Source organism: Ictidomys tridecemlineatus, unplaced genomic scaffold (assembly GCF_052094955.1).
Source record: "Ictidomys tridecemlineatus isolate mIctTri1 unplaced genomic scaffold, mIctTri1.hap1 Scaffold_562, whole genome shotgun sequence".
Taxonomy (NCBI): Eukaryota; Metazoa; Chordata; class Mammalia; order Rodentia; family Sciuridae; genus Ictidomys; species Ictidomys tridecemlineatus.
Window position 1 is genome coordinate 1 of NW_027523761.1, and position 13,063 is coordinate 13,063.

General features: G+C 48.6%; 1 long non-coding RNA gene across 1 annotated transcript; it reads right to left on the reverse strand.

Annotated features, from left to right (window-relative positions):
- Positions 1-6,133: 6,133 nt before the first annotated feature.
- Positions 6,134-9,794, reverse strand: LOC144374049 (uncharacterized). The gene is made up of 2 exons (XR_013433580.1): positions 9,447-9,794; positions 6,134-6,449 (listed from the first exon to the last, which is right to left on the reverse strand). It is a non-coding gene; the product is annotated as an uncharacterized LOC144374049 (long non-coding RNA).
- Between the last annotated feature and the right edge of the window lie 3,269 nt (positions 9,795-13,063).

Sequence of the window (13,063 nt, forward strand, 5' to 3'; positions counted from 1 at the left end):
TAGCCATGGACTCTGGAGGAGCCACGGTTTCTGGTGAAGCCACACCTTCAGTGTAGCCGTGACCTCTGGGGCAGCCCTGGCCTGTAGGCCAGCCACATTTTCTGGGGCAGCTGGGCCTCTGGTGAAGCAGGCTGCACCAGGCCTTAGCTGGAGCTGTGCTTCCCTCACACTGGCCACCACACTCACTCCTGGGCTCCCAGTGTGGCTGTCACCCTTCAGAGTCCCTGGGAATGCAGACAACGCCTGCCTTGGTCTGTGAACGCCTTGTCGACTGTGAGGGCTGTACTCGCCATGAGCCATGAGGGTTCCTGTTGAACCAATGCAAGCCCAGCACGGAGAGCACTGTCACAATGTCACCACTGGGCCTCAGTGCACATGGAGGCACATTCCTGGATCTCCCCACTTGCCCCATTTCCTGAAAGGTGACATGGGTTTGACTCATGAGACGCCTTTCTGCCCCACCACTCAGCATGGGGCTGGGTCAGGTTCAGCTATGTAGAGATGGCAGAGATCCCTGCAGGTGTCACCACACAGGCAACAGTGAGTCCCTCCTGGTGTCCCCACACATAGACCAGCCAACCTTATGGGTGTCCCCACACAGGGTCTGGCCAACCCCTCCAGATCCCCACATGGAAAGTTATGCTACATACTATCCATATAAGTGTGAGTGAGGAGCAGCCAGTCAATGTGCTTTACAGAATTCCACCCAAGCCTCTGTCCCCATGACGAGTGCTAGTCATTCTTCCACTCAGCCAGCTGTGTCTCTATCTCTGCCCATCTTGTGTCATCTGTCACCTATCTGATATGTATGTCATCTGTCATCTCTTTATCCAGCTCCGTCATCTATCATGTGTCCCCCTCCCCTGTCAATCATGTGTTGTCTGCCTATCTAACCCTCCATCCATCCTGTAGCTACCCTCCAGCTCCTGTGTCTACATCATCTGTCATCCATCTATCCAGATCCATCATCTTGTATGGGTCATCCGTGACCTGTCTATCATCTGTCATCTGTGATCCATCCATCTACCCATCCATGCACCCTGTGTCTATCCTTGAGCTCTGATCTCTGTATCACCTTCCATTGTCCATCAACCCTGTCTCTCCTCTGGTCTGTTCTGTGCCAGCCAAGACCAGGGCTCAGGTCCCTTGAGGACATAGGACCATCTTTGGTCTGTCTCCCACCCTCTGGGAGGGTGCAAGCTGGCGATAGTGTTGTGCTGGGGGCTGCAGATGGGGTCTTCACTCCACTGAGCTTGCATTCTGATTGGAAGGGCCTTGCAGCTATTGAGGGCACCATAGGTATAGAAGGCAGTTTCCCATTGTGCTGGGAGACTTGGACCTCTTGACAGCACAGAGGGGCACTGGGGACCACAGTTAGTGTGTGCAGGGCAAGACTCATGGAGCAGGTGACATCTGGGCTGAAGCCGAGACTTGAGGAACAGCCAGAGAGAAAGGCAGGGCCCAAACATGGAGGCAGCACCAGCTTGCTGTAGGCTTTCCATTTAACTTCGTTTTGGAATCTCTTGGACCTTTGAGTCAGGTTTTAAGAGCAATAATTCAAGTCCAGTATAGCTTCTGCCCTATTCATATACTTTTGTCTTTCTATTATTTTTGGTGCCTGGAATGAAAGCTATAGCCTGCCATATGCTGGGCAAGTGTTTCCCCACTCAGTTACACTCCAGTTCTTTTTACACTGTTTTGTTTTGTTTTACATTGAGTTTTGTGAATGGGTCTGCCTAGTTGTTGAGGCTGTCCTAATACTTGTAATCCTCCAGCCTCAGCCTCCCCAGTTCCCAGGAGACAGTGCAGAGCAGGGGACCTGAGCCCTGAGCTTGGCTGTCACAGAACAGGGGGGAGTGCAGAGCAGGGGACCTGAGCCCTGGGCTTGGCTGGCACAGGACAGGAGGGAGTACAGAGCAGGGGTCCTGAGCTCTGGTCTTGGCTGGCACAGGACAGGAGGGAGTGAGAGCATGGGACCTGAGCCCGGGCTTGGCTGGAACAGGACAGAAGGGAGTGTAGTGCAGGGGCCCTGGGCCCTGGGCTTGGCTGGCACATGACAGGAGGGAGTGAGAGCAGGGGCCCTGGGCCCTGGGCTTTCTGGCATAGGACATCAGAGGAGGGTGGGAGGGATGTTGGACACCAGAGGAGGGAGAGAGGAGGAGGAAGGAAAGGTGAAGGGGGATCCTGCAGGCTAGAGGAGGAGGGAAGAAGGCTGGAGGAGGGAGTCTAGGAAGACTGGGTATGGTGGTCACAAGAGCAGGGAGGGTAGAGCAGCGAAGGGAGATCCCAGAGGAGGGAGGGAGGAGGTAGGATGGGAGGTACTCAGGGCCACTATGTGACTTAGCATGGACTTCCCTCAGGAAAGTACAACTCGTGATGTAGGATACACAAAAAAAGAGAAGTCACCATTAAACAGAATCACCACAGTGCAGCTGTCCCCTTCTGGGGTATTCAGAGGTGCTGAACTCAGCGTCCCACAGAGTAGGTCTCCCACAGCCAGACCTATGGCAAGGCCTCCTCAGGGAGCAGCCGGACCTTATGCTCCCCAGGATCAGCACTGCCCCTGGGAGCTCTTCCTGGATGGCTGCCACCTCTGAGACCTGGCTTGCTCTGTCCTGTGGCCTGTGGTTGTGGTTTCTTCTGTCTCTGGCTGCTGTGGACACAAGGCCTTTCTTTGGCTTTGGACCTTGTTCTTCACAATTGTCAAGTTCTCTTCCCTCTTCCTCACAAGCCTGGACCTTCCTCATCTTTTCAATTCATGCCAATGACCCCCATCTGAGAAGCCGTCTTTGGTTACCTTAAGTGAAGTGGGCTTTCCTGATGACTACCACATTTTAAAATTTCAAATTAAGCTAAAGTTGCCAAATAAAAATTGAACATATCTATGGCACACATGGTGAGTTTTTAAAATATGTATACATGGTGGAATGGCTAAATCAAGCTCACCTGACATATTTAGTTGGGTTGGCATCAGAGCCCTTGGGTAACAACACAGTGTTGTTTTCTGGAGTCACTACCTGTACCACAGGGCTCTTGAGAGCCTATCTGAAGTCGTGTAGCCTCTGACCAACATCTCTCCAGGCCCACAGTCTCTATTTTCTGCTTGTGTAAGTTTGATTTCCAGTTATTTACTTATGTAGTAAAGATCAGAAGTTTATTTCCCATGGCTTTGGACTCCGGGAGGCCCATGATACAGGGCCAGCAGGCTGCCCACCATCGGTGTGGCCTGCTCTTTGCTCTTTCCTCCTGTGGTAGAAGGAGGAAGGGGTGAGCCAGGGCTGGGCTGCTGTAGGTTCTGTAGGGGACATCACCTGTCTGATCCACTCACTTCACCTGCTGGGGATTCATCCTTGACGATGGCAGCATGGACTCCCTTCCAAAGTCTGGATAGTATTCTCCTGGGTGCACACTTCTCAATCCATCAGGTGTCCGAGGACATTTACGGTGACCCCACAGATTCACCTTGGGCGCCTCCCTATCTGGCAGCCTTAGAACTACTGAGTTTCTGATGACTCAGGCCCTAAAGACAGCATAACTACCTAGAAACTATCAGCTTCCTACAACCTGGTCTGGAAGGTGGATTTCGGCTTCCATTGAATTCTATCAGCCAAGCATGTCATGAAGACCAGTTGTCACGACCCCCTTGCCCGCAAGGAAGACGCGACTCAGGAATCTTCTTTCAGCAGTTTATTCAGGCCCTTGATATTCTTCTAATGATTCTTCTACTACCCGGAATAATAATTGGATGCCCCTCCCAGCCTTAATAAAGCACCTCGAACCCCAATGCAAAGCTGCCACGTGTACCCTTCTCACAGGGTGCTAGAAAATGACACGCCAACTTTCTCTGATAAGGAGCTGGGAACACGCCAACTCTCTTTGATATGGAGTTGTCCTTCACAGACCACAACGGAGCCAGCGCCATCATGTAATGGCGACCACAGTCCGCAGGAACGGCTCACCACAGCTCCCCCTTTTTGTTTCACTAAGACAATACAGGCGAGAGTAGAGGTCCTATCCCACTGTGCAAAAGTGGCTGCATAGTATGGGCCAGCCCCAGGGGGCGCCTTCCCCAGACCTGACACCATATCAGCCGACGCCTTTTTTCATGGGGCGGGGCGGAGACACGTCAAACCCGCATGCAATAGGACATGCTCCCCTTGAGGTCCCTCTTCTCAATGGATCACTCAAGTGCAGTGCCTTGCCTCGCATCCTGTATCGTGACGATGGTGAGTAAGAGGGAATAGCTGAGGTTGAACTGTGGCCATGCAGAAGTACAACTACAAACAAGTTGGCAGCACCCTGAAAGAAAGGCACGGACTTTAAAGTGATAGATAAAGACCAGTGTGGAAACCCTTCTGCGTGCAATGGCAACAAGACCCGCAGAGTGCAAGGGCTTTCCAGCACTAAGAGAAAGACAAAAGAAGGACATGTCGTACCCAGTGCAATGTTATAATAACTTGGGGTGCAACGACCATGTCAAAGGCACTAGTGTAGAAACCCATCTGCGTGTAATGGTAGCAAGACCGGCAGAGTGCAAGGGCTTTCTGACACTAAGAGAATAACGAGGAAAGACATGTCAATCCCAGTGCAATGTTATAATAACTTGGGGTGCAATGACCATGTCAAAAGTTTAGTGCTTAAAATGCGCAAGCCAGACCTGTGGCGAGTTGCCAGTTTCTAAAGCAGCAAGAGCTTGTATGATCATAGCCTTATCTTGAGCACTACGAGCCTTAAGGCGACAGAGAAACCACAAACAGAGGAACATACCAAAACAACACAGTGCACCAAAAATGCCTACTCCCACCCACTCTTTAAAAAAGGAAAAAGCAGAAGATATCCAATTGGTGAATTGACCCAGAGTCACGGGATCGACACGGGTACTATTCAAGACAGCTATCTGGGTTAGTTGAGACTGGATCATGTCTTCCGCTTCCATGGACCAATTTCCGGCCAGATATCCACCAATGATGTGGGAAGCATTCCTGGAATCATTAAATCTGACAGAGGTTATACATAAATGTGCACGTTGGTCAATGCAGCCTAAAAGTACTAGGTCAGCCAATTCTTCTACCTGAGCTTGAAGAAAATCTATTCTTTGGTTGGTAGCTAAAATCCCCGACAAAATATGTTGATTAATCGCATTTTGTGATTCAAGTATAGTGGACGTTTGTTGAACAACTTGATTAATAGTGGCAGCAGTTTGTACTTGACTGGCCATGGCTACTCCGGCCGTAACTGCTGCAGCAGCAGATGCCGCCACGGCTGTCACTATAGCTGCTGTGATTCCAAAATCTAGCTCTACAATAGGAAATTTATCTGGATCCGCAGTGACTGGGATTGGGACAAAAGTTGGAATTTTCATAATTACTGCTACAGACCAAGAACCATTCCAACACTCAGATAAGAAACAGGTAGTATGAGAACAATCCAGCATCCCCGACGAGGTGTGATTAGCTAAAAGGAACAGGAACGGGGATTGGATACAGACCATTGCAGGAGGCAATGTGGCATAATGTAACAGAGAGTTGAACGAAACAGATGTAAGCCTATTACCTCGTTCACTCTCCTTAGTAGTGCCAGAAACATTAGCCAGCCAACTTTTGGCTCCTAGTAATTGAGCCAATGCGGAAATATCGGCTGAAGCCCCCTTCTCATTGGAAATGAGCCATTGAAACCAGGACCAACCTGTTCCTGTAGAGGAGTTGGCATTGTTGTTAAAGTTATAAACATATCTCTTCAGAGGGGGGGAAAAGGAGAAACCTTTAGCAACTTGATGTTTCTCCCAAGAATGATCCTGACAAGGCGTAAATGTCGGGGGAAAACCAAAATTAGGGGTACAGTAGGGAGAGGCCTTGAAATGAGTGGCATAGAAAGTACTATTAGAAGAAGGAGGCATTGGGATTAATACCTCGGAGATAATAGCTAAAGTAGTTATGTTTAAAACAGAGCTAGTTGCGGGGGTCCCTGAGCCTGATTGCTTCCCTGAAACTACTTGGCTCAATACAGCACTGAGAATACTCCCTGAGACTCGACTGGACCGCAATGGGTCCTCCCAGTTAGTCAAATTTTTGGTCTTAAGGCTAATACAATTAGTGTTCCCAAGACTGAAACAAAAAACTCCTGTGAGATTAACTTGAGACTGATTAAAAATATTTTCTATGTCCCCTCTAGGAGAGGTACAAGGAGCAGACATCTCACATGAGGTAGAAAAAAGAGTGGGGAGGACACTAGAATTACTATGAACTGGCATTGGCATTGGCCATGCCCGTGCCACTGCCCACCACTGCATTGGTGCCATCTGTACCGTTGGCACCAGCATCAGAGCCAGAGCACTCATCAGAATGAAGCTCCTCATCATGGGGCTGTTGTGGCACCTCCTGCTGCTGGTTAGTAGATCTCGAGACTCTTCTTGTCAGGCGTTCAGGGATCCACAGCGGCTCCGTGCGATCCTGGGGAAAAACACATACAGATCCTCGTGCCCATGTCAGCACGGGGTCAGGGCCGTTCCATTGGCCCGTAAGAACATCCTTCCACTTAACATAGCCAGTCACAGAGGGCTGAGGGGACACATGTCTATCGGCCGCAGAGCGGCCATGAATATCCAAATTCAAAAAATTAATGGTAAAAAGAGCTAAGGACAGGCGTTCTTTAGGAGTGTGGTCAACTCCTATTCCCCCTTTTTGTTTTTCTAAGGTTTCTTTTAAGGTGCGGTGGGCACGTTCAACAATGCCTTGCCCTTGAGGATTGTAAGGCAACCCATGAGCAAGTTGTACTCCCATAGTAGAACAAAAAGATGTAAACTGTCTGCCAGTATAAGCAGGTCCATTATCAGTCTTAAGGGATGCAGGTGCACCCCATGCTGCCCATGCCTCTAAGCAATGAGTAATAACATTACGTGCCTTTTCTCCTGATAAAGCAGAAGCATGAATAATTCCAGAGTATGTGTCAATAGAAACATGTACATATTTGAGGTTGCCAAAGTCAGGCACGTGAGTTACGTCCATTTGCCAGACGACCAATGGCTTCAATCCTCGTGGGTTTACACCATAAGTAGGAGGATGAAGAAATGTGACACAATGGGGACATTGTAATACTATCTGACGAGCATCTGCTCTGGAGATGGAAAAACGTCTACGCAGCGTCATAGCATTGACATGAAAGTTGTGGTGAAACAATTTAGCTTCTTCTAAGGAGGAGGCCAAGCATACCAACTGGCTCCTAGTTGCCGAGTCAGCACAGGCATTACCCTGTGATAACGGGCCAGGAAGAGAGGTGTGAGCCCGAATGTGCATTGGATAGAAAGGGGCAGTACGGCTACGGATAAGCTGTTGAAGCTGATTAAAGTAAGCAGACACAGCATGGGTGTCACTAATAGCTCCTACAGCCTCCAGAATTTTGAGCGCCTGCACCACATAGATGGAGTCCGAAATGAGATTGAAAGGAAAAGAACACTGTTTAAAAACTTCAATGACAATTTGCAGTTCTACCCATTGTGGATTTCCAGGAGCAAATTGATGCTGGACAGGGGGAGAGTCATTAATCACATAAGCTCCCATTCCAGACTTAGAGCCATCAGTAAAAATGTTAATAGCCCCCGGAATTGGAGTGGGTGAAGTTACTTTAGGGAAAATGATAGGATGCTCTTTAACAAAATGGAGTAATGGATGAGAAGGGTAATGATTATCAATATGCCCTTGAAACGAGCAACATAGAATAGCCCAGTTGTCTAGAGTAGCACACAAAACATTAAGTTGAACTTTAGAATAGGGTATGATAAGAGAAGAAGGTGCTTGTCCAAAAAATTGAATGCTCTGTTGAATCCCCCTAAGTGCTAACGCTGCAACAGCATCAGGATAGTATTCTAAAGATTTTCCTGGGGATACATGTGGGTGGATCCATAGTAAAGGCCCATCTTGCCACAGTACTCCAGTAGGCTGCCGCATAGTGGCAAGCACACATAACTGGAAAGGTTTATCACTCTGGAGCCTGCATAGAGTGGCATGTTGTATAGCTTCTTCTACTTTTATAAGGGCCGCTCTGGCCTCCTTAGTGAGGGTACGAGGGGAAGTAAGATCTGGATCACCCTTAAGAATAGCATACAAAGGCTGGAGCACGATATTAGGAATATGCAAATAACCTCTTATCCAATTAATATCTCCCAACAGTTTTTGAAAATCATTTAAAGTTTGGAGATCTTGAGTTCTTATAGTAACTTTTTGTGGTTTTAACATGTCATTTCCAATCGTCGCTCCCAAATACCGAATAGAATCCCCTGTTTGAACCTTCTCAGGTGCAATATGTAATCCATACTGAGCTAACAACTTCACCAAGTCTTTATAGGCCTCATTAACTGACTGCTCTAATTTGGCTGCCAATAATACATCATCCATATAATGAATAATCTTGATGGAAGGATATTGTTGTCTGAGAGGTGCGAGTGCCTTCCCTACATACATCTGGCAAATCGTAGGACTGTTAGACATTCCCTGTGGTAAAACAACCCACTCAAACCTTTGATCTGGTTCCTTGTGATTACACGAGGGAAGGGTGAAGGCAAAACGCTGTGAGTCTTTAGGATGCAAAGGAATAGAAAAGAAAGAGTTTTTAATGTCAATAGCAATGATATGCCAGCCCTGAGGAACAGAGGAAAGCAGCGGCAGCCTGAAACACCCCCGCCATACGGAGGCGGATCGGGAGGCTGTCCGTTCTTGAGCCCTTGCTTATCTCTGTTCCCTGTACCTAAACTCCCTAGCTGCCGAGACAGCGTCTCCAGCTCCTCCTCTTCATTATCTTCTACCTCTGACCCACTTTCGCATGGGGGCGTGCGCAGCACACTGAGATCTGGATACAGTCTCCTCCCGTTCTCCACGCCCCACACACTCCCCTCTTCCTGAGACACTTCGCTCTCTGTTGTTTCTGATTTTTCCTCATGCAATTGTTCTAAAACCTCCTGCCCTTTAACAAGCGCTTCTTGGCATCGGCCATCCGTAAGACAACTACGGACCATCTTCCAGAGGGGTATCACCCCGCCCTCTAGCATGCCCTGCTCACGAGCAAAGTCAAGGTCTTTGCCTAATTTATCCCAGCTGGGTTAGTGAGGCTGCCTGAAAATGCAAACCACGGTGCAGCTGTATCTACCCTCTGTAAAAATTTCTCTAAGGTACTGCGTTTCACCTCCAGTCCCTTGGAACGTAAAAGGCCATCGAGGGCTAGAAGGAGTGGACTTGAAGTCACAGCACCCATAACGCAACACAAGAAAACACAGAAATCGAAAGTGAAAGTACACAAAACAAAACGAACATACACAGAAAACAAAAACGAAAATACAGAGTGCAATTGCTATGAGATGTAACGCCCTCTCTTTTTACAGAGGAGCAGGTACCTTTTAATGCTCCCTCTTTATGTATAGAGGAGCCTCCGCTTTTTAACAGCGGGTCCCACCTTACCTGGGACTTACCGGCGCGCCTCCCTGACTGCTGAAAGTTCTGGTTCCTGGGTGTTTCTTTGTTTCTTTTCTCCCGGGTTTCGGCACCACTTGTCACGACCCCCTTGCCCGCAAGGAAGACGCGACTCAGGAATCTTCTTTCAGCAGTTTATTCAGGCCCTTGATATTCTTCTAATGATTCTTCTACTACCCGGAATAATAATTGGATGCCCCTCCCAGCCTTAATAAAGCACCTCGAACCCCAATGCAAAGCTGCCACGTGTACCCTTCTCACAGGGTGCTAGAAAATGACACGCCAACTTTCTCTGATAAGGAGCTGGGAACACGCCAACTCTCTTTGATATGGAGTTGTCCTTCACAGACCACAACGGAGCCAGCGCCATCATGTAATGGCGACCACAGTCCGCAGGAACGGCTCACCACAACCAGTGCTGGTTCATTGGGTGGAAAATTAGTCTCTACCTTCTAGAGTTTGAGACAAGTTCCTTCTTTCTTCCTTCTTTCCTTCCTTCCTCCCTCCTTCCCTCCCTTCCTTTCTTCCTTTCCTTCCTTCCTTCCTTTTTTTTTTTTTGTACCAGATATTGAACCCAGAGGTACTTAACCATGGAGCTACTCCCCCAGCAACCCTCTATGTTTTATCTTGAGACAGACTTCACTAAGTGTCTCAGGACCTCATTAAGTAGCTGAGGGTGATTTTGAACTCAAAATGTTCCTGCTTCAGCCTCTCCAGCTGCTGGTATTATAGGCATGAGCCACTGTGCCAGGCTTAGAGTACTTTTTAAATTAGCACATCTGTTTTGAGAAGTGCAGTTCTTAGTACTCTCAGAATTTTCCCAGAACAAGGTCACCTCCTCAGAGTGCTGTGTCAGGGGCTGCCTCCTGTGGAATTGTGACTTGCACCTGTGCATTTACTAAAATGCTCCTCTGTGCCAGTATGGATGCTCCAAAAGTAGTTTTTTTAATTATCTGTTTATTATCCAGTGACTCTGTGGCAGTCCATTGGAAAAAATTCTTTGTGGTCCTGATACCTGTAATAGTTATCATCTTTTCCTCCTATTTTAACATCAAATCCTACAGTTTTATGGACTTATATTTTATTTTTGCCTTTAGTGTCAGAAAGCTTATCACGATTTTTCCTTCTTTCTTAAGTTTTAAGTTTTCATTGTTATTTTCTGGGTTTGGCTATTTAACATTTGACAAAAACAAGACAGGAGGAAAAAACCCAAATTGTCAATGAACCTATAACATGAAGAAAGAAACTGTCAACTTGGAATTCTGTCCTGGAGTCTCCCTTCTCCGCAGGAGGGATCAGGCAGACATCCCATTTCTGCCTGCTCTTGCTAGCTGCTGGCACATCTTGACAGTGTAGCCCTCCTACAGGGTTAGGAGGGCCTAGCCAGGTGGTGAGCATAGTGCACTGGGCTGCTTGCCTGGACCCCAGGCCTTCTAGGAAAGCTAGCTATACTTCTACCTTGAACTTATTTTTTTAAAAAAGAATAGCTCTCTTTTTAGTTAAGATTTTGATTTATTTCCACATGGTTTCATAAGCTTCCGAAATACACTTTTGCACACATTTTACCACATTTAAAACTTAAGCCTGTGTAAATGGTGGTTTTCAACTTTAAATTTCGGTTGCACATTGCTCACGTAGAGAAAGCGCTCTGGCCTCCGTTCACTGACAGTGGTGGCTGCTTGTTTCTCTGCCTACTACTATCATCTTCTAGGCACAGGCTGTCCCTTAGGTCAGGGTATTAAGCACCCCACACATATTCCAGGGCCCTGCAGAAGACTACAGGAACCAGGCGCTGAGTTCCGTGTATGCGCAGAAAGGTCTGCAGGAGCCACACTGCAGGGCCGTGGGTGCGCATGCGCGCTCGTGGGCACGCGGGGGTGGCGGGGGGGGGGGTGGCGGGGGGGGGGTGGCGGGGGGGGTGGCGGGGGGGGGGTGGCGGGGGGGGGTGGCGGGGGGGGGTGGCGGGGGGGGTGGCGGGGGGGGGCGGCGGGGGGGGCGGCGGGGGGGGGGCGGCGGGGGGGGGCGGCGGGGGCGGGGGCGGCGGGGGCGGGGCGGCGGGGGGGGCGGCGGGGGGGGCGGCGGGGGGGGGCGGCGGGGGGGGTGGCGGGGAGTGGGCGCTGCCTTGGCTAGAGTCCATTCCTGTGCAGGTGCGTGATCCTTCGCTTCCTCAGGTCACATTTCAGGAAAATACTACATTTCGTTCAGGAGTTTTTCATCTGTGTTGATCAAGGTTTGTGGACTTTTCTCCTTGACATGTTCTCTTCACGTTTTGGTTAGGCTCAGTCTGGGTGTCCCCCCCCCCCCCCCCCCCCCCGTGCCAATCAGCTCCTCCCTGTTGTGACCCAAACACCCCGCAAGACCAGCCTGGAGACGGAGGAGCTTGTGTGGGCTTAGGGTCTCAGAAGGCCAGTCAAGGTCTGTGGCCCCTTGCTCTGAGGTGAGGGAGCATCATCGGGAAGAGTGTGGTGCAGGGAAGCTGCTCATCCAGGGCGACCAGCAAGCAGAGAGAGAAAGAGCCAGGAGACCCGGGAAGACCCAGGGAGACCCAGCAACGCACCACCCAAGGCCACGACCACCACCCCAGCAGCACATCACCCCATGGCCACACCCCCAGCAAACACCCCCTTCCAATCCTTCCAAAGGATCAGCCCTTTCAATGGTTTTACCCACTGAGTAGGTTGCGACTCTCATAATCTAATCATTTCCCCTGGAAACCTTCTTGCCCTAAGAGAGGAGGTTTTGGGGGGACACAATACATCCTAACCATAACACCCCTTCTTTATATCGTAGAATAATTTGAAGAGCATTGGCATGAGTTCTTTTTTAAGGATCTGGTAGAATTCAACTGGCAATCCTGGGCTTCTCTTTGTTGCAAGGATTTTTATTACTGATTCAATCGCATTGCTATTGGTTGGTTTAGGTTTTCTATGTCCTCTTGGTTCAATTTGGGTAGCTTACTTTGAAATTTTGCTTAAAGTTTTATTGTTCTAACCGTCATTGGTATGTAGAATTTGCATTCTCAGCTGGAATACATCCTTTTGTAAGGTATGGCGTATTTTCTTTGTCCATGGATCGTGATGTGGAGTCTTACATGTCCCTGGTGGATTTGGTGTCACTAGTTTCCAGTTAATGGTGGGAAAACTTTGTAAAGAAGGAAATTTGAGTTATGGAATAAAATTATCTATGTTCACAGGAAGAAAGCACTCCTCTTCATTCTTATAATATTTTGAAAAATCTATGTGAAATTCATGTTCAAATCTATGAAGACCCTGCATTTATTATAAGCAAATAAGATAGTTTCACACTATATTATATATGCTTAGGAGTAATGGGAAAGGAAGGAAGCTCAAAAGGGGACAAACCGAAGAGAAATAGAAATGGAGAAAGAGGAAAAGGGGCAAGGATCGGGAAATTCGAAATTAAATCATCCAACAAATATTCATTTCACACCAGCTCACCAAAACCTTTCTCAAAGGCACCTGGTTTCTTGGAGTTACCCACTTGTGAGTGACTTAATCACAGGGAGGTGTGTCGTCTTGCGGTGGGGATGTTGAGGCAGTGGATCTCACAGTACCTACCCACTGTGCATTTTCAGTCCCTTGCGG